At 47.3% G+C, this 13,956-nt stretch overlaps 1 pseudogene across 1 annotated transcript; it reads left to right on the top strand.

The window, feature by feature from the left end:
- The first annotated feature begins 3,458 nt into the window (after positions 1-3,458).
- On the top strand, positions 3,459-7,022 carry LOC311099680 (T-box-containing protein TBX6L-like; annotated as a pseudogene). Its single transcript has 8 exons — positions 3,459-3,589; positions 3,843-3,945; positions 5,020-5,184; positions 5,308-5,454; positions 5,572-5,648; positions 5,731-5,810; positions 5,929-6,166; positions 6,558-7,022. The product of its transcript is annotated as a T-box-containing protein TBX6L-like (transcript).
- The last annotated feature ends 6,934 nt before the right edge of the window (positions 7,023-13,956 follow it).

Here is a 13,956-nt window from a genome sequence, read left to right as displayed (position 1 = left end):
TTTTACACTAACTAGTCTGGATCCCAAACACAAGGCTGGTCTAAAGTGGCTAAATCAAATTATACTTCCATCACTTGAATTAGAAAATCTTTAATTCAATTCTCAACTACAACCAACTGGTTATAAGACAGTGTGTTGTAAGGCATTCAGATGTTCTTATTCAATTTCTATACTGTAAGGTATCTACATGTCTTGCCTTCACTGACACAAAAACATTTGCTTTTCAAATCAATCTTGCTTCAAAAATAGGTATTTCTCTCTAGTCTACTTGCATTGAATAAAATCCTTAATTTAAAGTGAAAATTATTCATCCACATAATCAATTATCAAGCCCCAGAACTCACTTCTCTCAACTTTTCAAATATAAAACACAATTATAATGTTGAATGTGCTATGGAGCAGGCAAAGCCTAAGTGCAACCTACTAACAGTGGTGTTGATATGGAAGTAAATACCAGAGATGTTCAATTTATAATCTATATGTGAAATTAGGGTACCCTCTAGTGGTAGGAATCAACCTTACATCTCAACAGTATCAGAAGGAGCCTATACCAGAGGAGGCTGGTGGGAGGAGCTATAGGAGGATGGGCTCGTTGTATTGGCTGGATTGGAATCAATGAAACGGCATCAAACACATCAAACATATAGAAACCACATTTTTTACTCCGTTCCATTCATTACAATCCAGCCATTACAATGAGCTTCTCCTACCAGCCTCCTCCTATGGTGAAATTACTTTTCATGACATTTCACCATAATGTCCCTAACCCAATCCAGTAGAGATGGCATTTACCTTATGCATGTGCACACTAACCTTTTTCTTGACCTATGTTCAAGCCACCGTCTGATCTTCATCTAATTGAATAAGCCAAGATTGGATGGTAAAGGCTTCAGCGACTAAAGGGCAGAATAGCCTATGTTACTGTAACGAAAAAACGATTGCAGTCACAGTGCAGTATCACAATCTTTTTTGTAAGGGACAACCAGCAGAAGCCACACAGACACATTTCCAAAAGACCAGGGGTTGGTTGCACCAGATGTAAGTCAAGTTGTAATTTAACATTTTTCAATGTCGATTTCCATGTTGTTTCGGTTTCTTCACATTTTGGTTCAACGTGTTCTTATCTGTTGAGTGACTCAGATTATTTTCCACATGATTAGAATTGCCTGTGTGGGGAGACAGAAGCAGCTGAGCCCAACAGGTTGCCATGCAACCAGAATCCACCAGGGTGAGCTAGTCCCACAGCGATGCTCACTGCAGCAGAGAAACTGCATCTGAAGAGACCAGAGAATGCCAGAGAAGCCGGTGTTTGGAGGATATATTGGCACGGGTGTTGTTAGGACCAAGACGAAGTCGAGCGTTGCGTCGTGCCTAATAATAGCCCTTAGCCGTGGAATATTGTCCATATACTACACCCCCTCAGGCCTTATTGCTATATTAAGCCAGTGCCTAACTTCTTTGACATTAAACGCTCCCAACACAAAAGGTATGTAAGTCTAACCATTTATGCCATGCATACTGTATCATAGTTGCAAAGGTCATGGCGAAAACCTACGCTTCAGGCACATAGGCCTACAGAATTCCACCTTCCAGGCTGAGGTTGATCTAGGCGGTAGGGATGTGTCTCTACATGTCAGTCTGGAAGGAAATGGACCTAATTGAACACTCCAATGTGCTTCAACTTCTCCTAGGCTACTGTTCAACATACATGCACACGCGCGCACAGCAACACACCTTGATTTTACCTGAATTTTTAGGCCTGCCTGAGTCATCCTGGTTTTCCCATCTGGAACATTCTTAAAGCTGAAGGTGCAAAGTGAAACTGAGATAGTAAACCTTCTGCAACAATGAGTTTCACAACAAAGTTTGAGTCATGCATTTGTTACACATCCTCTGTTGTATCCCTATGAGACATTCCATTTAGCACTGTGTGTATTGAATTCTATCCCTATACTAACTCTTGAGACAATAGCCACTAAAGCTACCACATACAAAGGCCTTGCCCTCCACCCTTGTGCTATGAAAATTGCTGCATACAATGGCCATACACAGACACAGTAACCTATTCAGAATCGAAACAATGTTTATTCAAATCACTTTTTCACCAATCTGGGCCATGTCATGTGCTCCAAAACAGTGTAGTAATAGTTTATCACAGAATAATAAACACAAATACAGTATGTACAACAGAGACTCAAACCCAACTTCTGGAGTCATCTCAAACCTCAATGATGATTGTGTCTGAAAGTCAAATAGGATGTGCCTGGGCTGTGTGAACGTCCCTCCTTCACTGCTCTCTGTGTGTGTTTAGCATGTGTATGGACCTCAGCCATGGATCGGGAGGGTGCTCCAGACCCAGACAGGGGCCACACGGGATCAGAGCAGCCAGGATGGAGGGCCCTGCGGTGGGGTTATCACACATCAGAAACCCTGGAGCCTCCATCCATCCCCCCATCCCCTCCCTCTGTCCTTTCAGGCTAACAGGTCGCTTGTGCCAGCCCCATTAGGCCCCATAGGGCCCCTCTACGGGCCTGAGGGGGCCATCAGCCACGATTAGCCAGAGCTGCCTCCCATTGTCAAGGACGGAGATAACTCAACCCCCCCACTCCCCCATTTAATACACACCTACAGCTGGATTATACCTTAGGGCCCTATACCTCTCCACCACCTTCGGTAGGGACGAGATCATGAGTAAGAAAGTCTATTGATTCTAGTATGTGTTACTCTGTTGTGAGTGGACAGTGGACTTATCCTGTATCAAACCATACAATACCAAACAACTTGTTATATCGGGTGTACTAGGCTACATACATTTGGAACAATAATCTCTCAACAGTGATTTCTAGAAACAAAAGGTCATGTTCAGGCAGCTATTTCTTCACAGCACCACAGTATGCCCACCCTCTCCATTTCCCACCCCCTCGTCTGATGAGACACTTCAAAGGTTCCAAACCAGGCACACCACTCTGTTGTAACCGCACCCACTTTGTCCTCACAGGCCATTCCCCTTCTGGGCTGACCAATGAACTCCAGAGGTCAGCCCCTCTAAATCCACAAGTTGAGGATATGGAAAGGAACGTTTTGAGATTGATACTAAACTTTTCATGATCCAAGGACCACCACTAAGTCCACAGCTCCTCTCACAGTATTCTCACAGTGATGTGGGTCTGACACTAGCGACATCAGCACACAGATTTGGATAAGGAATTTGATTTTGATATTCTCTTTGATCATTGTGTTGAACTGTGCAGGCAATGCAGCATATCTCTGGTAAGCATAACATTTTCAACCTTTGCTACGTCAGTCAGTGGTCTAGCGAGAGAGCAACAGCAAGTCTATTGCAGAGTTGAATTGTTGCATTGTCTGTGGAAATCTCTGTGTACAAAGGATTATTTCAGCACTGGTCCACTCTGTAAGGCTCCATGTCCCCCTCTCTTTCTCCAGAGCCGAGGCCCAACATGATGACCCCGTCCCCCCCTACAGCTGACCCCTACCACCAAGGCAACGTCAGGATGACCCTGGAGAAGGCTGACCTCTGGAAGTCCTTCCACAACCTGGGGACTGAGATGATCATCACCAAACATGGCCGGTACGATACCGTTGTTGTTTTGTCCTTCATCATCATTTTTGATCTGTTTCAATTTACCAAACACATTATATGTTGCGTTCACTGATGATTACCTTTCACTCACATTTCATGCCATATTGTAGCTTTAGCAATGTTGTGAAACTGTCTCTGCTGCTTGTATGCTTTTTTTTGTCTTGTGTGAGAATGAGAGCGCATAGAGTTCTGATCAGGAATTGAGAGGATAATACAATTAGTATGGATTTGTATGTATCAGGAGGATGTTTCCCCACTGCAACGTCAGTCTATCTGGACTCCAACCCTACACCAATTATGTCCTCATGGTGGAAATGGTTCCTGTGGACAACTTCAGATACAGGGTAAGAACAACATGTCCACCATTCTTCCAGGTCGCAGTTGTAAATGAGAACTTGTTCTCAACTGGCTTACCTGGTTAAATAAAGGTGAAAAAAAAAAATATTATATATATAATGCCTCCGTTGCAGGGAGTTTTTCCTAGCAACCGTGCTTCTACATCTGTATTGCTTTGGGGTTTTAGGCTGGGTTTCTGTATAAGCACTTTGTGATATCTGTTGATGTAAAAAGGGCTTTTATAAATACATTTTATTTATATACCACGTCTTACTCACACATTACAAAACATTTCTATTGGGAAAGGTCCTATTAGATAAGACAAACATGTCACAGTTTGGAATATAGTCAGGCATTGTTTTAAAAGGAAACATAAGGAGATTAAGTAGAAGACAAGCTTGCATATGCAACTCCAGCAGTAAGTCTGCATCAAGCTTACAGGCCAGACGGTGTCCCGGCAACACCCAGCCAATCACCTCACACACTGCATATCAAAGACCATTACTACTTCCTGTTTTTATACCCCCAGCTGGAGGTCCAGCCATTTAGCATACCACCTCCACCTCCATCCCGCTCCAATCAAAGTGAATGGGGAGCAATACCCCCTCCATGCATCCACTGGCCCTCCCCTCAGTACACATTGCTTTTGACCATATGGCTCCAGAGAGAGAGGAGCGTTTTTCCTTTGCTATAGAAGTTCATGTATATATTACATTTTAGTCATTTAGTAGACGCTCTTATCCAGAGCGACTTACAGTTAGTGAGTGCATACATTTTTCATACTGGCCCCCCGTGGGAATCGAACCCACAACCCTGGCGTTGCATGTGCCATGCTCTACCAACTGAGCTACAGGAGGCCTACTATATATGTTGGTAGATTATATGCAATTATATACATACCTACAGGATACTGTTCAAGCATGCAATAATATGCACCACAGATTCCTTACATATACTGTATAAGTGTAAAGACTGGGGGTATGTGAGTTTTTGTGGAGTGTCTACATGTTGAGGCTTGTCTTGTGGTTCGTTTCACACCTGAGTAACCCCCGTCCCCTCCCCCCTTCTCTCTGTCTCTGTAGTGGAATAAGGGCCAGTGGGACATGGCTGGGAAAGCCGAGCCCCAGCTCCCCTGTCGGACGTACGTGCATCCAGACTCCCCCACCCCGGGCTCCTACTGGATGAAGCAATCGGTGTCCTTCCTCAAGCTCAAACTCACCAACCATACTCTGGACCAGCACGGCCATGTAAGAAAACGTACCTCCTTCTCTACTGGATCCCCAACCCCTCACAGTCTGAGAGTATACAGCTGTAATGTCTGTCAACAATGTTATTAGTTGACTCATTAGTGGTGTCTGTTCTCTCCTCAGATCATCCTGCACTCTATGCATCGCTACATCCCACGCTTCTCTGTGGTCCAGGCTGACAGTCTGTACAGTGTGCGCTGGGGACACTTCCATTCCTTCTCCTTCCCTGAGACCTCCTTCACTGCAGTCACTGCCTACCAGAACACTAAGGTCTGTCTATCAACTCACGTATTAAGAACATACAAATGGCTCACTCACATAATTAACTTGCTCTTTGGGAATGGGTGTAACCCAATCTGATGTATTCATCTCTACTCCTGCTTTCAGATCGCTAAACTGAAGATTGACCACAACCCCTTTGCTAAAGGATTCAAAGGGGAGAACACCCGTACTCATAGCAAGAGGTAGGGATCAATTGAACTATAACACTACGTGCGTGTGAGTTGGGGAGATGTGCTTTACAAGTTTTTATTGTATTTTTTATAGGTGTCGATCCAACAAGAGTCCTGGAAATGCTTCAAAGAAAGCCAAACAAGACAGAGAAACAGAATTCAAAAGTCCTTCAGGTATGAATCTTACCTGTATACAGTAAGATTAGATTGATTTGATCTGTATAATGTCAAAGGTTGTCCAGCCCATAGGCCTATAGGCAGTCTCATTGATGCACAATCTTTTCCCATCCAGACCTCCAAAGGGCGACATTAGACTGTGAGCCAGCAGAAAGGAGGATAACCCTGGGAACAACAGAGAACGTGGTGTCGGCTAAGGGGGATCTCTTCTCCCCCTGGGCCATGGAACAGGACCCGTCCCAGAGCCACAGCCTGCACACTGAACTACTGGAGCGCCACGACCACAGACAGGACTACAGCACTGAGGAGCAGATGGTGCCTGGCCCTGCATCTATGTCCTACCAACCAGACATGTACTGTACAACCACCAGGCACACACGCATGTATAAGCGCGACATTGCAGCAATATAAACTAGATTGTAAAGCATACCTTGACTTCCATTTTTTGGAGGTGAAACCCAACATACAGGCGAATCCCCATTGAGAGAGAGTCACTCTAACAGCCTGCACACCCACACAGGTTCATATGCAGAAACAGGACCCATTATGCCAATAGAAAATTCAGTGACTCAGAGCTATACTTAACAGGCACTCTATGGTGCAGAATACACCTCCATACTGTGCAATTAAAAGTGACACTTTGAGTCAGGGAGTGTTTGAGTTCACATACTGTATGTGGGTTGATGACAATAACAACTAAGAAGTCATATTAGTAACCCGCTCCATATTTCTTATTCTCTCCAGATCTGTTGGCAGACTTCCCTCTCCATCTTCTGCAGTGGAGGATTGCAAAGGCAGGCACAGCTATGAGTCGCACCTCCGTGATGTAGCCACTGTCCCTGAGCACGAGACTACCAGACCTGGCCCTGTCAGGGACATGGGACACCCCCACCACCACCCCTTGGCTCCAGTCATGCCCCAGGACTACAGAATGTCCCCTGTCCATCTGTCCATGTCCTCCAAAACCTACCCTGGGCACCTGGGTTACAGTTACCCCATCTATGGCCACTACACCACTAACCAGGGCATGGGTCAGTGGGGTGAGGGTGGGACAGGACAGTACCCTGGACAGTCCTTTCCTCACCACCTGCCCTTCCTCACCAGTCAAACACTGACTGCAGACCACGGCACCCACCAACGCAGCGTCCATCACCATGGCAACACAGAGGCAGAGTGGAGCTGGAGCCATTACTTGAGTTTGGACAATGAGGCTGATCAGATCAGATCAGAATAGCTAACTCTGACACACAAAGCGGAGGAGCTGGGTTTCATTCTGTGAACAAAGATACTTGTGACATTTCAGAACAGTTTCAGAGGTCAAAAGTGAGAGCCTATGGTCTTTGTGCATGAGGTCCAAACCAAGATATCGTAAAGTGTGTTTTCTTAACTTGTTCTCTGCTATGGACATGTGTGTCAAGAGGAGTGTGTGCAATTTTCTGTTCCCAGTTTATACAGGGCTGCAGTCCTATTTAGCTGAAATAGCAGAAGGCTATTTGAGCTATATACTGGACTTAATGGACTGAGCCTCCTCATACTGTGCCTGGTGCTCCATATGAACTGCATTCAAATGTTTGTTTGCATTCATGCTTGTATGATGCATGTGATGTGTGTATGCTTGTTTATTTACTCATCAAAGTGATGATTACTGAGATCAGATTATGACCAAAAGGATATCATGATATCCAAAAATAAATATAATTCAGAATCAGCTGAGATTCCCATATCGGTATAGTTCTCTATATCATAACTGTTGTAAATATGACAACTCTTAAGAGGTTTCACACAAGCCATAAGTGATTCCAACATGAAGGGACATCAATGTTTCCCAGCAGACACTGCAGGACAGAGAGATGAGTCCTTCACTCTCGCAGGAGGACAGCACAGGAACACGGAAATAAGTCTGTCATTCTCATAGGATGGTTGGTAACAGGGTATGGAAGGGCAGTAAGATTAGTCTGTAACAGTTTACTTGACACCCAGCACCATAACACATTATGACACGGTCATAACTTGTCATAACACTGTCATGACCTGTTGTGGCATATATTGCGTTATTTTATGGCTGGTTATGACACCTACATAAGAGTGTGAAAACCTACCACAAAAGGAAAAACATTCCATTACACCATAGCCTACTTGTAAACAGTATGTTTATGTTATATAACATTATCTGAAATGGACCATATTAAATTGTAATTGTGCACACATTGATGTCAGAAATGCACCTACCCCAATGTTCTTTTGCTGATGACTGGGATGAATGTAGGAGCAGGACAAGACGCCCTCTTTTCATTGGTTGTATCATTTCCCCAAAAGTTGGGGGGCATCACAAGTTTAAGACCATGCTTAGCCATTGTTCTCTCTTTCATCTGGTCTTAACAAGAGGTGGTCACGGTTGTTTTATACGGGTATCCTTGATTAATAAACCGGGAATTCGTAAACTCAAACCTCTGTCTGGACAACTGCTAATTTATGATCTAGCCAGGTCATTACATTGGTGTCAGAAGTACAAACGTGGATAAAAGTTAGCCAGCTAGCTAGCTGACTACCGTGGCTAGCTAACGTGTACGTGGAGAAGAACCGGGGTTGAAAATGCTTCGAGGGAATCCGAAAGTGAAGGTGGAGGTAGGGGACGATTATGGCCAAGGAGGTGCGTGTGCATGGACGTCGGAGGATCTGGTCGAGGAGATCACCCGCCAGGGCATCGGAGCACAGAGGCCGCCTTAGGGAGACCGTTAGAATGATGGCGGCTGAAGCGGGCATGAGTGCTTCATCGACTGCTTCGCGCGGATTCTGGGGGGCGGTCCGAAGGGGTTACGTCGACGCTGCGTGATGAGGAGGCAAACATGGTGGCGCCCAGTCCCCGATTGCGTCCGCATCTGTTAAGACCCCGAAGTACTCATGCTCAGTTTGAACTGTTAGCTCATTTTGTGGGGTGGTCGAATGAAGATAGGGCACTGCAGTTGGCTTTGTGCCTCATTGATGATGCTCTGTCCTGTTTGATATTGATTAGCCCCGAATCAAGTCTAGGTCCCCACCCTTTTATGCTGCTGCTACTCTCTGTTTATTATCTATGCATAGTCACTTTAATAACTCTACCTACATGTACATATTACCTCGACTAACTGGTGCCCACGCACATTGAATCGCCTCGCTATTGTAATTTTTACTGCTGCTCTTTCATTATTTGTTACTTTTATTTCGTATTATTTTATATTGTATTTTTTTGTGTGATTTTTTTTGGTATTCTTTCTTAAAACTGCATTGTTGGTTAAGGGCTTGTAAGTAAGCATTTCACTGTAAGGTCTACACCTGTTGTATTCAGCGCATGTGACAAATAACATTTTATTTGATTTGATTATGGGGCTTTAGTTGGAGCACTAAGGAGGCGCTTTGGATAGTGTGTACAGGCCGGGCTGCTGCGCGCCGAACTAAGTAATAGACTCAGGCATCCTGGAGAGCCACTACGGGTGCTAGCTAATGACATTGAGACCCTCTCTTGGCGGGAATATGCTCACATGCCCCCCTCCGTGCAGAGCGAGCTAGCACGGGATCAGTTCATACAGGCGCTCTCTCCTAAGGAGCTGCGCATACAGACCCAGCTGGCTCATGCTGAGTCATTGCAGATAGCCTTGGAGATGGCTTTGGAGAGGGAGCTCGTATGGGCTGGGGCTTCAGCTGGGGCTTCGGTGGGGGTGCAGGGAGACACACACTCTGTGCGGGCTGTGGGGCAGAGCAACTCATTCATGCTGTATCGCTACAGGTGGCACGCAACACACGCCCTGGTCCCATGGTCTGCTGGGGATGTGGCCAGCCAGGCTATCTGCGCCGGGATTGCCCCATGTCCCTCAGAGCTCAGGGAAATGGCTCGGGGTCCGCATAGACGGGGCAGTGCGGACCCCTGGCTCTCTTTCCCAACCACCACCTTCGCCAGGAGGAGCCCACCGGCACGGACTAGGGGAGCACGGCTCCCCGCCCCCCAGAAGCAGACGAGTGCAAGCGGATGGAGCCTGTTGTTGTGGTGGGTCGGATCTGTGTTGGGGACTTTTGTCATGTCCCTGTCACTGTGGAGGGGGTGCCCTGCTCTGCCCTGGTGGACACTGGGTCCACAGTAACCCTGGTGAGGCCGGATATTGTGCCAGGTTGGACTCAGTTTGAGCCCACAACTGTGCAGCTCCGTACAGTCACAGGTGAGCTGGCACCAATGAAAGGGAAGGGAATAATGTCTCTGACAGTAGGGGGCAGGACTGTGCGTCATCCTGTGTGGGTAGCGGCTGTGCAGGACCCTTGTATCCTGGGGTTGGACTTTCTTAGGAGCACAGGGTGCCAGTTAGACTTAACTGGGGGCACACTGCGCTTCCAGGGAGGGCCGGCAGTCACCAAGGCCCCCCCTAATATCACATTCACACAACCCAACAACCCCCTTACTCCAACAGTTAAAGCAGCAGAGACTCATGGCTGCCCCCCCTCCCCCACATTTGTGTGTGACTTTTCCCCAGCCCCTCTGTCACCTACGGCTGTGTGTTACATTCCTCCAGCTACCTCCACGACACATCCCTCCATGAGCCCGGGCCACGCCCCCCTAGCCCAGCTACCCCAGATGGGAGAGGAGAGGACGCTGTCTGCAGTGAGGGAGATATGGGAGAGGAACTGTGTTGATCTTGATCCCGAGCAGCAGGAACGGTTGTGGCAGTTGCTGTTTGAATTCAGAGACAGCTTTGCGCTGAGTGAGGAAGAGGTGGGTCAGACTCATCTGGTGCAGCATGAGATCCACACAGGTGATGCTCGGCCCATCAAGATGCGTCCCTGCCGTATCCCACTGGCACACCAGGAGGCGGCAGACAAGGCTGTGTTGGAGATGCAGCGGGCAGACTTCATCGAGCCCTCAGACAGCTCCTGGGCGGCACCAGTCGTCATGGTTCCTAAGAAGGGGGGCAAGCTGAGGTTCTGTGCGGACTACAGGCGGCTGAATGAGGTAACCAGGAAGGATTCATACCCCATACTACGCATCGATGAGTCGCTGGACCTGGTTAGGGGGTCCTCCTGGTTCTCCTCACTAGACCTCCGTAGTGGCTACTGGCAGGTGCCCCTCTCCCCAGAGGCCAGAGCCAAAACTGCATTCTTCACTAACAGGACACTGGCAGTTCAAGGTCCTGTGCTTCGGCCTGTGCAACGCTCCAGCTACTTTTGAGTGTTTGATGGACAGGGTGCTGGATGGCATCCCCCGACAGGAGTGTCTGGTATACCTCGACGACATCCTGGCCCATGGCAGCTCCTTCCAGTCAGCCCTGGGGGCGCTACCGCGTGTGCTGGAGAGGGTGGCTGCGGCAGGCCTGAAGCTCTACCCTGAGAAGTGCCACTTCATGAGAAGATAGGTGTCCTTCTTGGGCCACCAAGTGGGGGAGGAGGGTATTAGCACCATAGAGGACAAAGTGGGGGCTGTCCGAGACTGGCCCACCCCCATCGACCAGCAACAGCTGAAGAGCTTCCTGGGCTTGGCCTCGTACTACAGGAGGTTTGTACAGGGCTTCTCAAGCGTCGCTGCTCCCTTGAACCGCCTGCTGCCGAAGACAAGGCCTTCACTTGGACAGTGGAGTGCGAGGAGGCCTTCAACACCCTCAAAAGTGCACTGATCGAGGCCCCCGTGCTCGCCCCCCCTGACCTCACCTTTCCCTTTATCCTGGACACAGACGCAAGCAATGTGGGCATGGGTGGGGTGCTGGCCCAGGTAGGGCCAGAGGGGGAGAGAGTGGTGGCGTACTTCAGCAAAACATTAAACAAACATGAGCACCGCTACTGTGTCACCCAGCGGGAGCTCCTCGCTGTTGTGGCTTCCATCAAACACTTCAAGTACTACCTGGGTGGCCTACCCTTTACTGTAAGGACTGACCACTCTGCTCTCCAGTGGCTCATGTCTTTCAAAGAGCCAGAGGGGCAGGTTGCATGCTGGTTGGAGGAGCTTCAGCCGTACGACTTCACAGTGGTGCACAGGGCAGGGGCATGCCACTCCAACGCCGACGCCATGTTCTGTCGGCCCTGTACTGCAGACGGGTGCCGCCACTGTGAGCGGAGAGAGGGCCGTGAGAGAGAGCTGTGTGCGGAGGAGGGGGTCTGTGCCACAGTGTGTCGGGCGGGCGGGCGGGCCTGTCTGCTGTGAGCTGCAGACTGTCGACGTGGCTGAATGGGGGCAGCAGCAGGGACAGGACACAGACCTACACCGTGCTACAGCGGGCATGGAAGGAGCCAGCTATGGGAGAGGAGAGGTGGCAGGTGGTGGTCCCAAAAGGCTGTGCTCCAGAGCACTCATGGGGGGTTGGGGACTGGACACTTTGGGGTCACAAAAACCCTCCGCCGCCTCAGTCAGGGATTTTACTGGGGGCAGCACAAGAGGGATGTGGAGGACTTTTGCCGCCGCTGTGACAACTGCACAGCGAGAAAGGCAGATGCCCCAAGTTGGACAGCCACTGGGTGGGGCCCTGCAGCGTCCTGGAGAGGGTAGAGGAGGTTGTGTACCGGGTGCAGCTTTCTGCCAGGGGGCTCCAGACAGCCCACTCCCCACTCACCCAGTGGGAATTCGTAAACTCAAACCTCTGTCTGAACAATTGCTCATTTATGATCTAGCCAGGTCATTTCAATATTATGGCAATGAGCACTCTGCAGGCAGGCTGCCCTCCAAAGTGATGACGTTGTGCAGATAGAACATGCTTTCCATCCAATCCTCCGCTACAAGTAGGCGGTATGATTCTGCGTTTGAAAACCACTGGGATTCATGATAGTGGCAAGAAATGGATTTGGGTTGGGGATAATAATGGTAGACTACAGTATTTCTTACAATCTTCCATTATGACTGGAATTGTGTTGGTCATTGTTAATAAGTGCAGCATTTATTCCAGTTCAAAATAGTTTTGCAAAATACTCATCAGATTGGGCTGCTTTCCCCTGTTCTTGTAATAATTGCTCAACGAGTCTTGTGGATGCCGTTTTTTTAGTTAGAGCACATTCCCCCCAAAATGTCTGTGCATGGCCCTGATCACGACAACAACGGACTTAAGAAACAAACTTTCAAATGAAAGGAAACTTCTAGGCAGGGAAAAAAACATTTGACTAAATGTGGGTTTTGACACTCTTATGTGGGTGTCATAACCAGACATAAAATAATGCAATATATGTCACAAAAGGTGTAAATATATGGGTCATGATGACAGTGTTATGACCCTATTATGACATACTTATGTCAGCTGTTAATACATATTATGACATGGTTATGACTGTGTCATAATGTGTTATGATGCTGGGTATCAAGTAAAGTGTTACAGATTAGTATTTATCTCTGTAAAACCTAGCCTTGACGAAAGACACACAGAGAGAGAGAGATTATGATAATCATAAGGCTGGCCTGGTTTTCCCGGTAATGCATGTTTAATGGTAATAAAAGTTTAATGGAGAGAGACACCATCTGCAACTAGGCCATAGAGCTTCTGGGAGCACGCTCTCCACAAGGCCATGATAAAGCTCCAAGTCTCCTCGTCCTCCTATATATTGTGGCATGGGCATGTATAGACGGTTGCAATTATACCTGGGCGCAGATCAGTTAGATATTGTTTGTATATACCTGAGAGCAGATCAGTTAGATATTGTTAGTTTATTCAGGAAATCAATGTGGACATGGAGTTTATGGAAATTGTCAAAAAATGAAAATTTTGGCCCCAACTCTGAAGTGGTCAAACCTATTTTGAAATGTAAAGAGCTGCAATGCAATGAACACAATGCATTCCTATTCAATCATTTAAATTAAATATTCATGAACCATTTAGACATGCTTGTCTTTTATATTACCCTAAGCTAAATTGCACAAAATAGCTGAAAACATATTCACAGATTTGTATTTTGTATTTATTATGGATCCCCATTAGCTGCGGTCAAGGCAGCAGTTACTCTTCATGTGGTCCAGCAAAATTAAGGCAGTTATACATTTTAAAAACATTACAATACATTCATAACAGATTTCACAACATATTAAGTGTGTGCCCTCGGGCCTCTACTCTACTACCACATATCTATAACACAAAATCCATGTGTACGTGTGTATAGTGTGTATGTTATCGTGTGTTTGTATGCATGTGTCTATGTTTGTGTTGCTTCA

This window comes from Coregonus lavaretus (genome assembly GCF_964263955.1).
Source record: "Coregonus lavaretus genome assembly, chromosome: 24".
Lineage (NCBI taxonomy): Eukaryota > Metazoa > Chordata > Actinopteri > Salmoniformes > Salmonidae > Coregonus > Coregonus lavaretus.
This window is presented reverse-complemented; position numbering and strand designations above follow the sequence as displayed.